This window comes from Pecten maximus, chromosome 16, assembly GCF_902652985.1.
Source record: "Pecten maximus chromosome 16, xPecMax1.1, whole genome shotgun sequence".
In the NCBI taxonomy this organism is placed as follows: Eukaryota; Metazoa; Mollusca; class Bivalvia; order Pectinida; family Pectinidae; genus Pecten; species Pecten maximus.
The window spans coordinates 28,770,250-28,785,562 of NC_047030.1; the positions used below are offsets into that span (position 1 = coordinate 28,770,250).

The following is a 15,313-nucleotide window of genomic DNA, read 5'->3' on the forward strand; positions in this document are numbered from 1 at the left end:
ACAGGGGTACAATTAGTGTTGTATATCTGATACACAGACAGGGCTACAATTAGTGTTGGATATCTCACATACAGACAGGGTTACAATGAGTGTTGGATATCTCACATACAAACAGGGTTACAATGAGTGTTGGATATCTCACACATACAGACAGGGGTACAATTAGTGTAGGGTATCACATACAGACAGGGGTACAATAAGTGTTGGATATCTGATACACAGACAGGGGTACAATTAGTGTTGGATATCTCACACAGACAGGGGTACAATTAGTGTTGGATATCTGATACACAGACAGGGGTACAATTAGTGTTGGATATCTGATACACAGGTAGGGCTACAATTAGTGTTGGATATCTCACATACAGACAGGGGTACAATTAGTGTCTGATATCACACATACAGTCAGGGGTACAATTAGTGTTGGATAGCACACACAGACAGTCAGGGGTACAATTAGTGTAGGATATCTGATACACAGACAGGGCTACAATTAGTGTTGGATATATCACACATACAGACAGGGGTACAATTAGTGTTGGATATCATACACAGACAGGGGTACAATTAGTGTTGGATATCTCACATACAGACAGGGGTACAATTAGTGTTGGATATCTCACATACAAACAGGTGTACAATTAGTGTTGGATATCTCACATACAGACAGGGATACAATTAGTGTTAGATATCTCACATAGACAGGGGTACAATAAGTGTTGTATATCTGATACACAGACAGGGGTACAATTAGTGTCGGATATCACACATACAGTCAGGGGTACAATTAGTGTTGGATATCATACACAGACGGGTACAATTAGTGTTGGATATCCATCATGCAGACAGGGATACAATTAGTGTTGGATATCTATCATACAGACAGGGTTGCAATTAGTGTCGGATATCACACATACAGACAGGGGTACAATTAGTGTTGGATATCTCACATACAGACAGGGTTACAATTAGTGTCGGATATCACACATACAGACAGGGGTACAATTAGTGTTGGATATCACACATACAGTCAGGGTTACAATTAGTGTTGGATATCATACACAGACAGGGGTACAATTAGTGTTGGATATCTCACATACAGACAGGGGTACAATTAGTGTTGGATATCATACACAGACAGGGTTACAATTAGTGTTGGATATCTCACATACAGACAGGGGTACAATTAGTGTTGGATATCCTACACAGACAGGGGTACAATTAGTGTTGGATATCAAACACAGACAGGGCTACAATTAGTGTTGGGTATCACACATACAGACAGGGGTACAATTAGTGTTGGAAATCTCACATACAGACAGGGGATACAATTAGTGCTGGATATCCATCGATGGCATTATACAAACACTCAGGGTTACTATTAGTATCTTACTTTCTCCATTCTTATTCCAATCATGTTATGTCCAACTGCAGCAGTAAAATTAGAAAGATGTGTTATTTGGCATAGAAGAGCAAACTTACTAGGAACCAAAACATAGTCTGCATATTTTCAGTCAGATTAGTCAAAATGATCAGATATACCAGGTAGTTTGAAATCTTAAATAGTTAAATATCCAAGAAAACCTCAAGTTTTGAACACATATTGTACATCTCAAGATATCTTCAATGTACCAGGAAGTGATACCCATTACTCATTCAAAAAGCTATTAATTAGTGTTTTTCTGATAATCAATTAATATCAATATTGATGAGTGGTAGGGTACCAATGGGTGGTAGGGTACCAATGAGTGGTAGGGTACCAATGGGTGGTAGGGTACCAATGAGTGGTAGGGTACCAATGGGTGGTAGGGTACCAATGGGTGGTAGGGTACCAATGGGTGGTAGGGTACCAATGAGTGGTAGGGTACCAATGGGTGGTAGGGTACCAATGGGTGGTAGGGTACCAATGGGTGGTAGGGTACCAATGAGTGGTAGGGTACCAATGGGTGGTAGGGTACCAATGGGTGGTAGGGTGGCACAGTGGTAACACACTGGCCTTTTACCAAGGGGGCCGGGGTTCGATTCCCCTATCAGACGTGAAAAGGTATGGGGTCACCTGCCCGACCACGTGGGTTTTCCCCAGGTACTCTGGTTTCCTCCCACAGTGAGACCCCTCTAGCGCGCGCTTCCATCTGGGCCAACAAGCGTGATTAATATAAGTTAATGTAACTTGTTTCTCAACTGTTGTAAATAAATAAAGTTTACAATAATATCAATATTTAATCTGAAAAGCAACTGAGCGTGATTCCCAACAATTGATTATGACCACCACCACCACACACCCCTCCAGCCACCATCCCCCTCCAACTTACCATCACAACCAAATTAAAACCACCACACACCTCCAACCACCAACCCCCTCCTACTTACCATCACCACCACTACCACCAACCACACCTCCAGCCACCATCCCCCTCCCACTTACCATCACTACCACTACTACAAAGCACACCTCCAGCCACCATCCCCCTCCCACTTACCATCACCACCACTATCACCACACACCTCCAGCCACCACCCCCTCCCACTTACCATCACCACCACTATCACCACACACCTCCAGCCACCACCCCCTCCCACTTACCATCACTACCACTACTACCAACCACACCTCCAGCCACCATCCCCCTCCCACTTACCATCACCACCACTACCACCACACACCTCCAGCCACCACCCCCTCCCACTTACCATCACCACCACTAACACCAACCACACCACCAACCACCATCCCCCTCCCACTTACCATCACTACCACTACTACAAAGCACACCTCCAGCCACCATCCCCCTCCCAATTACCATCACCACCACTATCACCACATACCTCCAGCCACCACCCCCTCCCACTTACCATCACCACCACTACTACCAACCACACCTCCAGCCACCACCCCGTTCTACATACCATCACCACCACTACCACCACACACCTCCAACCACCAATCCCTCCCACTTACCATCACTACCATTAAACACACCTCCAGCCACCGCCACCCTCCCACTTACCATCACCACTACTGCCACCAAACACACCTCCAGCCACCACCCCCTCCCACTTACCATCACCACCACTAACACCAACCACACCTCCAACCACCATCCCCCTCCCACTTACCATCACTACCACTACTACCAACCACACCTCCAGCCACCACCCCGTTCTACATACCATCACCACCACTACCACCACACACCTCCAACCACCAATCCCTCCCACTTACCATCACTACCATTAAACACACCTCCAGCCACCGCCACCTTCCCACTTACCATCACCACTACTGCCACCAAACACACCTCCAGCCACCACTACCACCAAACATACCTCCAGTCATGCATGTTTTTATTGGCTACTGACCAGGTTCTAATCTGCGATAGAACCATGATCTATCCTGTTAAGCCACGCCCCATTTATAATCAAAACAATATGGCGTCAAGTTCGACTCATACCGAAATTCAACACTCTGCACCATTTATGATTGATGATCCATGAGATTGGAATCGAAAATGAAGAAATCGAAAAGATGAGATAACTGAATAAATTTAACAAAAATCGTTAACATCATAATTCTTACCATCATTTATTGATTGAAACGTTCATTTCGTCCGTGTGTTGGCATCTAAGCTTAGGCCTACAGTATCCAAGTAAAATCCGAAATGAAATGAAACAAGTGCACATAACTTTCACATAACAGTTGAACCTGTAGAAACACATCAACACTGACTTTGTCAAAACGCCCATGTCTTTATGCATACTGCATAAATACAAATATGTTGTTAAATCTTCGATAACAGGACTTTCGCAACAATCCAAATACACCGCTTCGTCAACATACAGATCGAACTCTCGCCAGTATGGGCATGGCCAATTGACCGACTTTGAAAGTTTCTTTCTGATTGGTCATTCCGCCACAGTATGACACGTAACTAGCGGAGGTCACAGAGTACTTAACAGCGTACTTGTAGCGATGTAAAACAATGTTTCTAAATATATGCGATAGTAAACGTGTTAGAATGGGGATAGTACGTTATTTTGAGTGGCTATACTGGCAATTAGAACATGAAATTTGGTTTGAACTCGAGACTATCGGTCTCGAGTTCAAACCAAATTTCATGTTCTAATCGCCAGTATAGCCACTCAAAACCATATACTATCCCCTAATTAATTCTCATTGAAGTGAACAAATTGTTATTATATTGTTTTATATAAATCATTGATTCTCATCAAAATGTACAATGTTTTAGCATATATATAATTATATGGTCAAAACTCTTTCATAATATTAGGGATGATAATTTGTCACAGCTTTTCACCATTTGTTAGAAATATGCAGATCTATGTTTTGATCCCAATATAAAAAGCATTTCCACAAACACATACATACAGGCATACAGTCCATTCTAAAATGTTGTTGTATCTTTCTGCAAACAAATAGTAATTATAATAATAATTATTTTATTAAAACATCTACAGAAAGCCTGAATTTATAAATATCCTTCTCAATGAAGTTTAGGCATTTTATTACAGGTTCCAGTCACAATGTCATTGTTTGGCATTACTTTAATTGAGCTATATATATAGGGTACATTTCAACTCAACAAGTTAGGATATAATAATGTTCAGAAAAATATAGTTATGATATTTCTTGATGAAATGATACGAGAATCCTAATATATAATAAATATGTATAATTCATTGATGTTCTGTAAAATAACTAGTAGGCACTTCAACTCCCAATACATACTGAGGAAGGGATAAAAGGGTTAGAAGTCTCAGAATGAGTTGAAAGCAAGCTAAAGGTCCTCCGCGGATCCCTGTTACTTCAGGGGCTAGGAGGTGTATACATTTGTAACTCGAGTATCCAGGATGGCAAAAAGTACAGTCGGATCCTTTATCAGATTTTATATTACTTACATACAATTACTAAATACTGTAATAGCTTCATATATAGTTTAATAGTGATCATTTAAAGATGAGTTTAAAATTTCAAGACATAATATTGTAAATCAAACTTTTATTTTTTATAGAGCTCTGTTTATTTAGGATGTTGAAGTGGGAAAAGAATAGCTTAATTTTAAGATATAAATGTATTACCAGTTTATGTAGGATAGAATGTTAATTGATGTATAAATATGGTGCTTGCTTTCTCCAAAAAATGAATCAAATGTATAATGACAATGGTTCTATTATCCTTAATTTCAGGGTCCTTTTCATACTTGTTAACATTTATATATTTTGGAAAGGTTATAATTACAAATACTTTTAAAGTTTATAAATCAGTTTTCACCACACTCTCCTTCCAATTCAAAGGGAAATCTCCAATTTGCCCAAGTTGCAAAATTTTCAACAGTTCTGTACCTTTTAAGGACACTTTTATATTGTGTTGTTTAAAACTATATTTTCAGCTTCAAACATGTAAAATTGGTCAAAATATTCCCAGCCAATATATCTATAGTTAGCACATATAAATTTAGCACTGAAATTAGGGAATCCAGAAATGGAATGGCCAATGGCTGGCAGATTTTATGAAGTATTGCATTTGGCTGTTAGGCTTATACAAAGGAAACCAATCAGGGCCACAGGCATGTCTGTACATTGATCCAGATAGATCAGTAAAGAATTTCCAGGAAGTAAATATCATGTGTTTACAAGATTCATATAGTAAATTGGTCTAGATAATGTAGATCTATATATAATTTCCAGGAAGTAAATATCATGTGTTTACATGTATTCATATAGTAACTTGGTCTAGATAATGTAGATCTATATAGAATTTCCAGGAATCAAATATTGTGTTTGTTTATAAATTGATGTACAATCTCCAAACAAACATACCTTGTAAGTTTTTTTGGAGTTGACAATGACTATTCCATTTATTACTTATATAATGTCCTGTACTTTTAACAACACCAACAGTGAGCAACTGTGTTAAGTAATTGATTTATATATATGTATTACTACTGTCCTTTTGAGTCTCATTTTAATTGAATGTATATTATATAATAATAACTGTATACAAATGACCTAGCTTGGATATCAAAATAATAATACTCATACTAAGAGTGAGTCCAACACAGTGGTTCTTCCTCAGATCCAAATTTTAATGTAGAGAGTTTTTGACATGTTTTGACTCCGAGGAAGGAATTACATAATGGTTCTGATGCATTATTGTATAGTTTTCTATTGTTTTATCGTCCTATCAACACCTACACTCATTAAAGAATGGCCTCCCCTGTGTGTGAGATGCATACATGAAGTGTATGTGCGAGTGTGTTTTGGGAGGCTGCAGTAAGTGTATGTGTGAGTGGTGTGTTTTGGGAGGCTGCAGTAAGTGTATGTGTGAGTGGTGTGTTTGGGAGGCTGCAGTAAGTGTATGTGTGAGTGTGTTTTGGGAGGCTGCAGTAAGTGTATGTGGAGGTGTGTTTTGGGAGGCTGCAGTAAGTGTATGTGTGAGTGTGTTTTGGGAGGCTGCAGTAAGTGTATGTGTGAGTGGTGTGTTTTGGGAGGCTGCAGTAAGTGTATGGTGTGAGTGGTGTGTTTGGGAGGCTGCAGTAAGTGTATGTGTGAGTGTGTGTTTTGTGGAGGCTGCAGTAAGTGTATGTGTGAGTGGTGTGTTTTGTGAGGCTGCAGTAAGTGTATGTGCTGAGTGGTGTGTTTGGGAGGCTGCAGTAAGTGTATGTAGCGAGTGTGTTTGAGGGAGGCTGCAGTAAGTGTATGTGTGAGTGTGTTTTGGGAGGCTGCAGTAAGTGTATGTGTGAGTGTGTTTTGGGAGGCTGCAGTAAGTGTATGTGTGAGTGTGTTTTGGGAGGCTGCAGTAAGTGTATGTGTGAGTGGTGTTTTGGGAGGCTGCAGTAAGTGTATGTGTGAGTGGTGTGTTTTGGGAGGGCTGCAGTAAGTGTATGTGTGAGTGGTGTTTTGGGAGGCTGCAGTAAGTGTATGTGTGAGTGGTGTTTTGGGAGGCTGCAGTAAGTGTATGTGTGAGTGTGTTTTGGGAGGCTGCAGTAAGTGTATGTGTGAGTGGTGTGTTGTGGGAGGCTGCAGTAAGTGTATGTGTGAGTGGTGTGTTTTGGGAGGCTGCAGTAAGTGTATGTGCGAGTGTGTTTTGGGAGGCTGCAGTAAGTGTATGTGTGAGTGTGTTTTGGGAGGCTGCAGTAAGTGTATGTGTGAGTGTGTTTTGGGAGGCTGCAGTAAGTGTATGTGCGAGTGTGTTTTGGGAGGCTACAGTAGTGTATGTGCTGAGTGTGTTTTGGGAGGCTGCAGTAAGTGTATGTGTGAGTGGTGTTTTGGGAGGCTGCAGTAAGTGTATGTGCGAGTGTGTTTTGGGAGGCTGCAGTAAGTGTATGTGTGAGTGTGTGTTTTGGGAGGCTGCAGTAAGTGGTATGTGTGAGGTGTGTTTTGGGAGGCTGCAGTAGTGTATGTGTGAGTGTGTTTTGGGAGGCTGCAGTAAGTGTATGTGCGAGTGTGTTTTGGGAGGCTGCAGTAAGTGTATGTGTGAGTGTGTTTTGGGAGGCTGCAGTAAGTGTATGTGTGAGTGGTGTTTTGGGAGGCTGCAGTAAGTGTATGTGTGAGTGTGTTTTGGGAGGCTGCAGTAAGTGTATGTGTGAGTGGTGTGTTTGGGAGGCTGCAGTAAGTGTATGTGTGAGTGGGGTGTTTTGGGGAGGCTGCAGTAAGTGTATGTGTGAGTGTGTTTTGGGAGGGCTGCAGTAAGTGTATGTGTGAGTGTGTTTTGGGAGGCTGCAGTAAGTGTATGTGTGAGTGTGTTTTGGGAGGCTGCAGTAAGTGTATGTGTGAGTGTGTTTTGGGAGGCTGCAGTAAGTGTATGTGTGAGTGGTGTGTTTTGGGAGGCTGCAGTAAGTGTATGTGCGAGTGTGTTTTGGGAGGCTGCAGTAAGTGTATGTGTGAGTGTGTGTTTGGGAGGCTGCAGTAAGTGTATGTGCGAGTGGTGTGTTTTGGGAGGCTGCAGTAAGTGTATGTGCGAGTGTGTTTTGGGAGGCTGCAGTAAGTGTATGTGTGAGTGTGTTTTGGGAGGCTGCAGTAAGTGTATGTGCGAGTGTGTTTTGGGAGGCTGCAGTAAGTGTATGTGTGAGTGTGTTTTGGGAGGCTGCAGTAAGTGTATGTGTGAGTGTGTTTTGGGAGGCTGCAGTAAGTGTATGTGTGAGTGTGTTTTGGGAGGCTGCAGTAAGTGTATGTGTGAGTGTGTTTTGGGAGGCTGCAGTAAGTGTATGTGTGAGTGTGTTTTGGGAGGCTGCAGTAAGTGTATGTGTGAGTGTGTTTTGGGAGGCTGCAGTAAGTGTATGTGTGAGTGTGTTTTGGGAGGCTGCAGTAAGTGTATGTGTGAGTGTGTGTTTGGGAGGCTGCAGTAAGTGTATGTGTGAGTGTGTGTTTGGGAGGCTGCAGTAAGTGTATGTGTGAGTGGTGTGTTTTGGGAGGCTGCAGTAAGTGTATGTGTGAGTGTGTTTTGGGAGGCTGCAGTAAGTGTATGTGTGAGTGGTGTGTTTTGGGAGGCTGCAGTAAGTGTATGTGCGAGTGTGTTTTGGGAGGCTGCAGTAAGTGTATGTGCGAGTGTGTTTTGGGAGGCTGCAGTAAGTGTATGTGTGAGTGTGTTTTGGGAGGCTGCAGTAAGTGTATGTGTGAGTGTGTTTTGGGAGGCTGCAGTAAGTGTATGTGTGAGTGGTGTGTTTTGGGAGGCTGCAGTAAGTGTATGTGTGAGTGTGTTTTGGGAGGCTGCAGTAAGTGTATGTGTGAGTGGTGTGTTTTGGGAGGCTGCAGTAAGTGTATGTGTGAGGTGTGTTTTGGGAGGCTGCAGTAAGTGTATGTGTGAGTGTGTTTTGGGAGGCTGCAGTAAGTGTATGTGTGAGTGTGTTTGGGAGGCTGCAGTAAGTGTATGTGTGAGTGTGTTTTAGGAGGCTGCAGTAAGTGTATGTGTGAGTGTGTGTTTTGGGAGGCTGCAGTAAGTGTATGTGTGAGTGGTGTGTTTGGGAGGCTGCAGTAAGTGTATGTGTGAGTGTGTTTTGGGAGGCTGCAGTAAGTGTATGTGTGAGTGGTGTGTTTTGGGAGGCTGCAGTAAGTGTATGTGTGAGTGGTGTTTTGGGAGGCTGCAGTAGGTGTATGTGTGAGTGTGTGTTTTGGGAGGCTGCAGTAAGTGTATGTGTGAGTGGTGTGTTTTGGGAGGCTGCAGTAAGTGTATGTGTGAGTGTGTGTTTTGGGAGGCTGCAGTAAGTGTATGTGTGAGTGTGTTTTGGGAGGCTGCAGTAAGTGTATGTGTGAGTGGTGTGTTTTGGGAGGCTGCAGTAAGTGTATGTGTGAGTGGTGTGTTTTGGGAGGCTGCAGTAAGTGTATGTGTGAGTGTGTTTTGGGAGGCTGCAGTAAGTGTATGTGTGAGTGGTGTGTTTTGGGAGGCTGCAGTAAGTGTATGTGTGAGTGTGTTTTGGGAGGCTGCAGTAAGTGTATGTGTGAGTGGTGTGTTTTGGGAGGCTGCAGTAAGTGTATGTGTGAGTGTGTTTTGGGAGGCTGCAGTAAGTGTATGTGTGAGTGGTGTGTTTGGGAGGCTGCAGTAAGTGTATGTGTGAGTGTGTTTTGGGAGGCTGCAGTAAGTGTATGTGTGAGTGGTGTGTTTTGGGAGGCTGCAGTAAGTGTATGTGTGAGTGGTGTGTTTTGGGAGGCTGCAGTAAGTGTATGTGCGAGTGTGTTTTGGGAGGCTGCGAGTAAGTTGCAGTAAGTGGTTTTGTGCGTAGTGAGTGGTGTGTTTTGGGAGGCTGCAGTAAGTGTATGTCGAGTGTGTTTTGGGAGGCTGCAGTAAGTGTATGTGCGAGTGTGTTTTGGGAGGCTGCAGTAAGTGTATGAGCAAGTGTGTTTTGGGAGGCTGCAGTAAGTGTATGTGTGAGTGTGTTTTGGGAGGCTGCAGTAAGTGTATGTGTGAGTGTGTTTTGGGAGGCTGCAGTAAGTGTATGTGTGAGTGGTGTGTTGTGGGGGGCTGCAGTAAGTGTATGTGTGAGTGGTGTGTTTTGGGAGGCTGCAGTAAGTGTATGTGTGAGTGTGTTTTGGGAGGCTGCAGTAAGTGTATGTGTGAGTGGTGTGTTTTGGGAGGCTGCAGTAAGTGTATGTGTGAGTGTGTTTGGGGGCTGCATAATGTTTGGTTTTTGGGAGGCTGCAGTAAGTGTATGTGTGAGTGGTGTGTTTTGGGAGGCTGCAGTAAGTGTATGTGTGAGTGTGTTTTGGGAGGCTGCAGTAAGTGTATGTGTGAGTGTGTTTTGGGAGGCTGCAGTAAGTGTATGTGTGAGTGGTGTGTTTTGGGAGGCTGCAGTAAGTGTATGTGTGAGTGGTGTGTTTTGGGAGGCTGCAGTAAGTGTATGTGTGAGTGGTGTGTTTTGGGAGGCTGCAGTAAGTGTATGTGTGAGTGTGTGTTTGGGAGGCTGCAGTAAGTGTATGTGTGAGTGTTGTTTTGGGAGGCTGCAGTAAGTGTATGTGCGAGTGTGTTTTGGGAGGCTGCAGTAAGTGTATGTGTGAGTGTGTTTTTGGGAGGCTGCAGTAAGTGTATGTGTGAGTGGTGTGTTTGGGAGGCTGCAGTAAGTGTATGTGTGAGTGTGTTTTGGGAGGCTGCAGTAAGTGTATGTGTGAGTGTGTTTTGGGAGGCTGCAGTAAGTGTATGTGTGAGTGGTGTGTTTGGGAGGCTGCAGTAAGTGTATGTGTGAGTGTGTGTTTTGGGAGGCTGCAGTAAGTGTATGTGTGAGTGTGTTTTGGGAGGCTGCAGTAAGTGTATGTGTGAGTGGTGTGTTTTGGGAGGCTGCAGTAAGTGTATGTGTGAGTGGTGTTTTGGGAGGCTGCAGTAAGTGTATGTGTGAGTGTGTTTTGGGAGGCTGCAGTAAGTGTATGTGTGAGTGGTGTGTTTTGGGAGGCTGCAGTAAGTGTATGTGTGAGTGTGTTTTGGGAGGCTGCAGTAAGTGTATGTGTGAGTGTGTTTTGGGAGGCTGCAGTAAGTGTATGTGTGAGTGTGTTTTGGGAGGCTGCAGTAAGTGTATGTGTGAGTGTGTTTTGGGAGGCTGCAGTAAGTGTATGTGTGAGTGTGTTTTGGGAGGCTGCAGTAAGTGTATGTGTGAGTGTGTGTTTTGGGAGGCTGCAGTAAGTGTATGTGTGAGTGGTGTTTTGGGAGGCTGCAGTAAGTGTATGTGTGAGTGTGTTTTGGGAGGCTGCAGTAAGTGTATGTGTGAGTGGTGTGTTTTGGGAGGCTGCAGTAAGTGTATGTGTGAGTGTGTTTTGGGAGGCTGCAGTAAGTGTATGTGTGAGTGTGTTTTTGGGAGGCTGCAGTAAGTGTATGTGTGAGTGTGTTTTGGGAGGCTGCAGTAAGTGTATGTGTGAGTGGTGTGTTTTGGGAGGCTGCAGTAAGTGTATGTGTGAGTGGTGTGTTTTGGGAGGCTGCAGTAAGTGTATGTGTGAGTGGTGTGTTTTGGGAGGCTGCAGTAAGTGTATGTGTGAGTGTGTTTTGGGAGGCTGCAGTAAGTGTATGTGTGAGTGTGTGTTTTGGGAGGCTGCAGTAAGTGTATGTGTGAGTGTGTGTTTTGGGAGGCTGCAGTAAGTGTATGTGTGAGTGGTGTGTTTTGGGAGGCTGCAGTAAGTGTATGTGTGAGTGTGTTTTGGGAGGCTGCAGTAAGTGTATGTGTGAGTGTGTTTTGGGAGGCTGCAGTAAGTGTATGTGCGAGTGTGTTTTGGGAGGCTGCAGTAAGTGTATGTGCGAGTGTGTTTTGGGAGGCTGCAGTAAGTGTATGTGTGAGTGTGTTTTGGGAGGCTGCAGTAAGTGTATGTGTGAGTGGTGTGTTTTGGGAGGCTGCAGTAAGTGTATGTGTGAGTGTGTTTTGGGAGGCTGCAGTAAGTGTATGTGTGAGTGGTGTGTTTTGGGAGGCTGCAGTAAGTGTATGTGCGAGTGTGTTTTGGGAGGCTGCAGTAAGTGTATGTGTGAGTGGTGTGTTTTGGGAGGCTGCAGTAAGTGTATGTGTGAGTGGTGTGTTTTGGGAGGCTGCAGTAAGTGTATGTGTGAGTGTGTTTTGGGAGGCTGCAGTAAGTGTATGTGTGAGTGGTGTGTTTTGGGAGGCTGCAGTAAGTGTATGTGTGAGTGGTGTGTTTTGGGAGGCTGCAGTAAGTGTATGTGTGAGTGGTGTTTTGGGAGGCTGCAGTAAGTGTATGTGTGAGTGGTGTGTTTTGGGAGGCTGCAGTAAGTGTATGTGTGAGTGGTGTGTTTTGGGAGGCTGCAGTAAGTGTATGTGTGAGTGTGTTTTGGGAGGCTGCAGTAAGTGTATGTGCGAGTGTGTTTTGGGAGGCTGCAGTAAGTGTATGTGTGAGTGGTGTGTTTTGGGAGGCTGCAGTAAGTGTATGTGTGAGTGTGTTTTGGGAGGCTGCAGTAAGTGTATGTGTGAGTGTGTGTTTTGGGAGGCTGCAGTAAGTGTATGTGCGAGTGTGTTTTGGGAGGCTGCAGTAAGTGTATGTGCGAGTGTGTTTTGGGAGGCTGCAGTAAGTGTATGTGTGAGTGTGTTTTGGGAGGCTGCAGTAAGTGTATGTGTGAGTGTGTTTTGGGAGGCTGCAGTAAGTGTATGTGTGAGTGTGTTTTGGGAGGCTGCAGTAAGTGTATGTGTGAGTGTGTTTTGGGAGGCTGCAGTAAGTGTATGTGCGAGTGTGTTTTGGGAGGCTGCAGTAAGTGTATGTGTGAGTGGTGTGTTTTGGGAGGCTGCAGTAAGTGTATGTGTGAGTGTGTTTTGGGAGGCTGCAGTAAGTGTATGTGCGAGTGTGTTTTCGGAGGCTGCAGTAAGTGTATGTGTGAGTGTGTTTTGGGAGGCTGCAGTAAGTGTATGTGCGAGTGTGTTTTGGGAGGCTGCAGTAAGTGTATGTGTGAGTGGTGTGTTTTGGGAGGCTACAGTAAGTGTATGTGTGAGTGGTGTGTTTTGGGAGGCTGCAGTAAGTGTATGTGTGAGTGGTGTGTTTTGGGAGGCTGCAGTAAGTGTATGTGTGAGTGGTGTGTTTTGGGAGGCTGCAGTAAGTGTATGAGCAAGTGTGTTTTTGGAGGCTGCAGTAAGTGTATGTGTGAGTGTGTTTTGGGAGGCTACAGTAAGTGTATGTGTGAGTGGTGTGTTTTGGGAGGCTGCAGTAAGTGTATGTGTGAGTGGTGTGTTTTGTGAGGCTGCAGTAAGTGTATGTGCGAGTGTGTTTTGGGAGGCTGCAGTAAGTGTATGAGCAAGTGTGTTTTTGGAGGCTGCAGTAAGTGTATGTGCGAGTGTGTTTTGGGAGGCTGCAGTAAGTGTATGTGTGAGTGGTGTGTTTTGGGAGGCTGCAGTAAGTGTATGTGTGAGTGGTGTGTTTTGGGAGGCTGCAGTAAGTGTATGTGTGAGTGGTGTGTTTTGGGAGGCTGCAGTAAGTTTGTGCTTTGTCTCCTTGACACACACTGCCGAAGTATCTCCACCATGATTATATAATACTCAGTTACAACTCTTAATCCATGAATCAATTAGTGATACAACTGTTATCCAGACACTAAATGCTTCGGTAAGATACCTTGAGGCTACACTGTAATATATATATGATAGATAATATAACCATGCAAACAATGTACCTGTGACCTCTGAACTTTAGATAGAAATGTACTGACCAATTGAGCTCCTGACCAAGCTAGCAAGTTAAGTTTCAATATTGACACCACACCTCTTCATCACTGAAGTCTCCAATCCAAAACTGAATCAAAATGCAATAACAATGGATTGACGGAATCAAAGCATAACCTCGAACATCAAAAAAACTCACAGATGCTATTTAGAATCATCTGAGCTATGTACAACTCCATGGTCATGCACTAGCAATATATTGGTTGGTCCAGCCAGTTTCACTACAAGCTAATATATTGTACACATATTAGGCCATCAAACTGCATGTGGCCATATATCACTGAACAAGTTCTGCAACCCATGCAGGTTACAACATCAACACATACATGTAAACACCGGTACCATTAATGCTTCGAACAAATGCAAAAGTGGAGAGTACAGATAACATTACCAGATCAGGCTGGCATGTGACTTTCCCCTTTATCCTAGTAGTGGAGAATATATCAGAGAGGAAAAGGTCAACACTTCATGCCAGCATGGGCAGGGTATATGTCTTCATGACATCTTCCCACTACAGATTTGTTGCCGTATAGTGTATGTAACAAGTTACGTGTATAGGAGATAAAGAGGTTTTCATGGAACTGGATCCAATCAAAAGAGCATGTGTTGTGGTTGTCTTCAGAGGCAAAGATTTTGTCAAGAAATAAAGGTGTATTGTTATAAAGTACAGGTCATTTTAAATTTACATATTCACCTGCAATTAATGCTATAGTCACGATCATTGGATGCATATACATGTATATATGCGGCTTACAGAGCGAGGGATATCCCTAATTGGATCCCTGCATGGTGCTAGTAAGATATTTTTCTATTACTCCTACATACCACAATAACTGTCCTTTTGTACATATTATTATAAATATCACTTAGACAAGGTGAGAATGTAATAAATTAATGAGCACGTTCTTACATTCAACAGTTAGCCTACCTGTATTAGCTCACTGTGAGACATCGTCTAGGTACATGCTGGTCTTGTGTGTTTCATAATCGCTAGTTTTTCATTAGTACTGTACTAATTATTACATCTAGAATCATTCCACAAGTGAAAACCATAGCATATAACACAAAATTGCTAACATGAAAGCAAAGGCATTAGCTTCATCAGTTCATATGCTGAATAGTGGCGTGATCATGCTAGCTTAATGTCAAATCATGTTCTGTCATCGAATGTCCTAATTCCACACAATGTGTGCAAAGCAATGTGACACTGATCAGGCCAATAACTGTACAGGCTCGCAAAATGTCAGCTGAAGTGCTAGTATCGATCGGAGCTAAAACTTCGGTTTTCTTAATACATGTATCTGTGCGCTGTAAACTATAAACGAACAGGTCTAGTCTAAGACACATATTGAATATACAAACCTTCCAATCAGGATTTTCGGAGCAGACCCGTCAAACCTCTCACGCAATCGCTTGTTTCTGATGCTGGATGTTTACATACCGGAAGTTCAATTTACACCATTGTTGTCATTTGGAGGCGAGACTAAAAGTCTGGTCCGGATTCCATACAAATAATACGTTCTTTGATAACCGATGCCCGTTAAGTTGACGGGAAGGCTACACAGCATTACATCCAGAGACTGAGAAGGGTCCTCAAAAAGGAACTCCACGTACAACCTACTTATACCACCATGTAGTTTGTGTGTGAAATATACATTCAATTAAAG

The 15,313-nt window shown here is 43.4% G+C and overlaps 1 protein-coding gene across 1 annotated transcript in view; it reads right to left on the reverse strand.

The window, feature by feature from the left end:
• LOC117345121 (endothelin-converting enzyme homolog) overlaps positions 1-15,157 on the reverse strand; it is a 143,531-nt gene extending 128,374 nt beyond the window's left edge. Inside the window, exon 1 of the mRNA XM_033908080.1 lies at positions 15,009-15,157. The gene's annotated coding sequence lies outside the window, so the exon portion shown is untranslated. The remainder of the gene's footprint in view (positions 1-15,008) is intronic.
• Between the last annotated feature and the right edge of the window lie 156 nt (positions 15,158-15,313).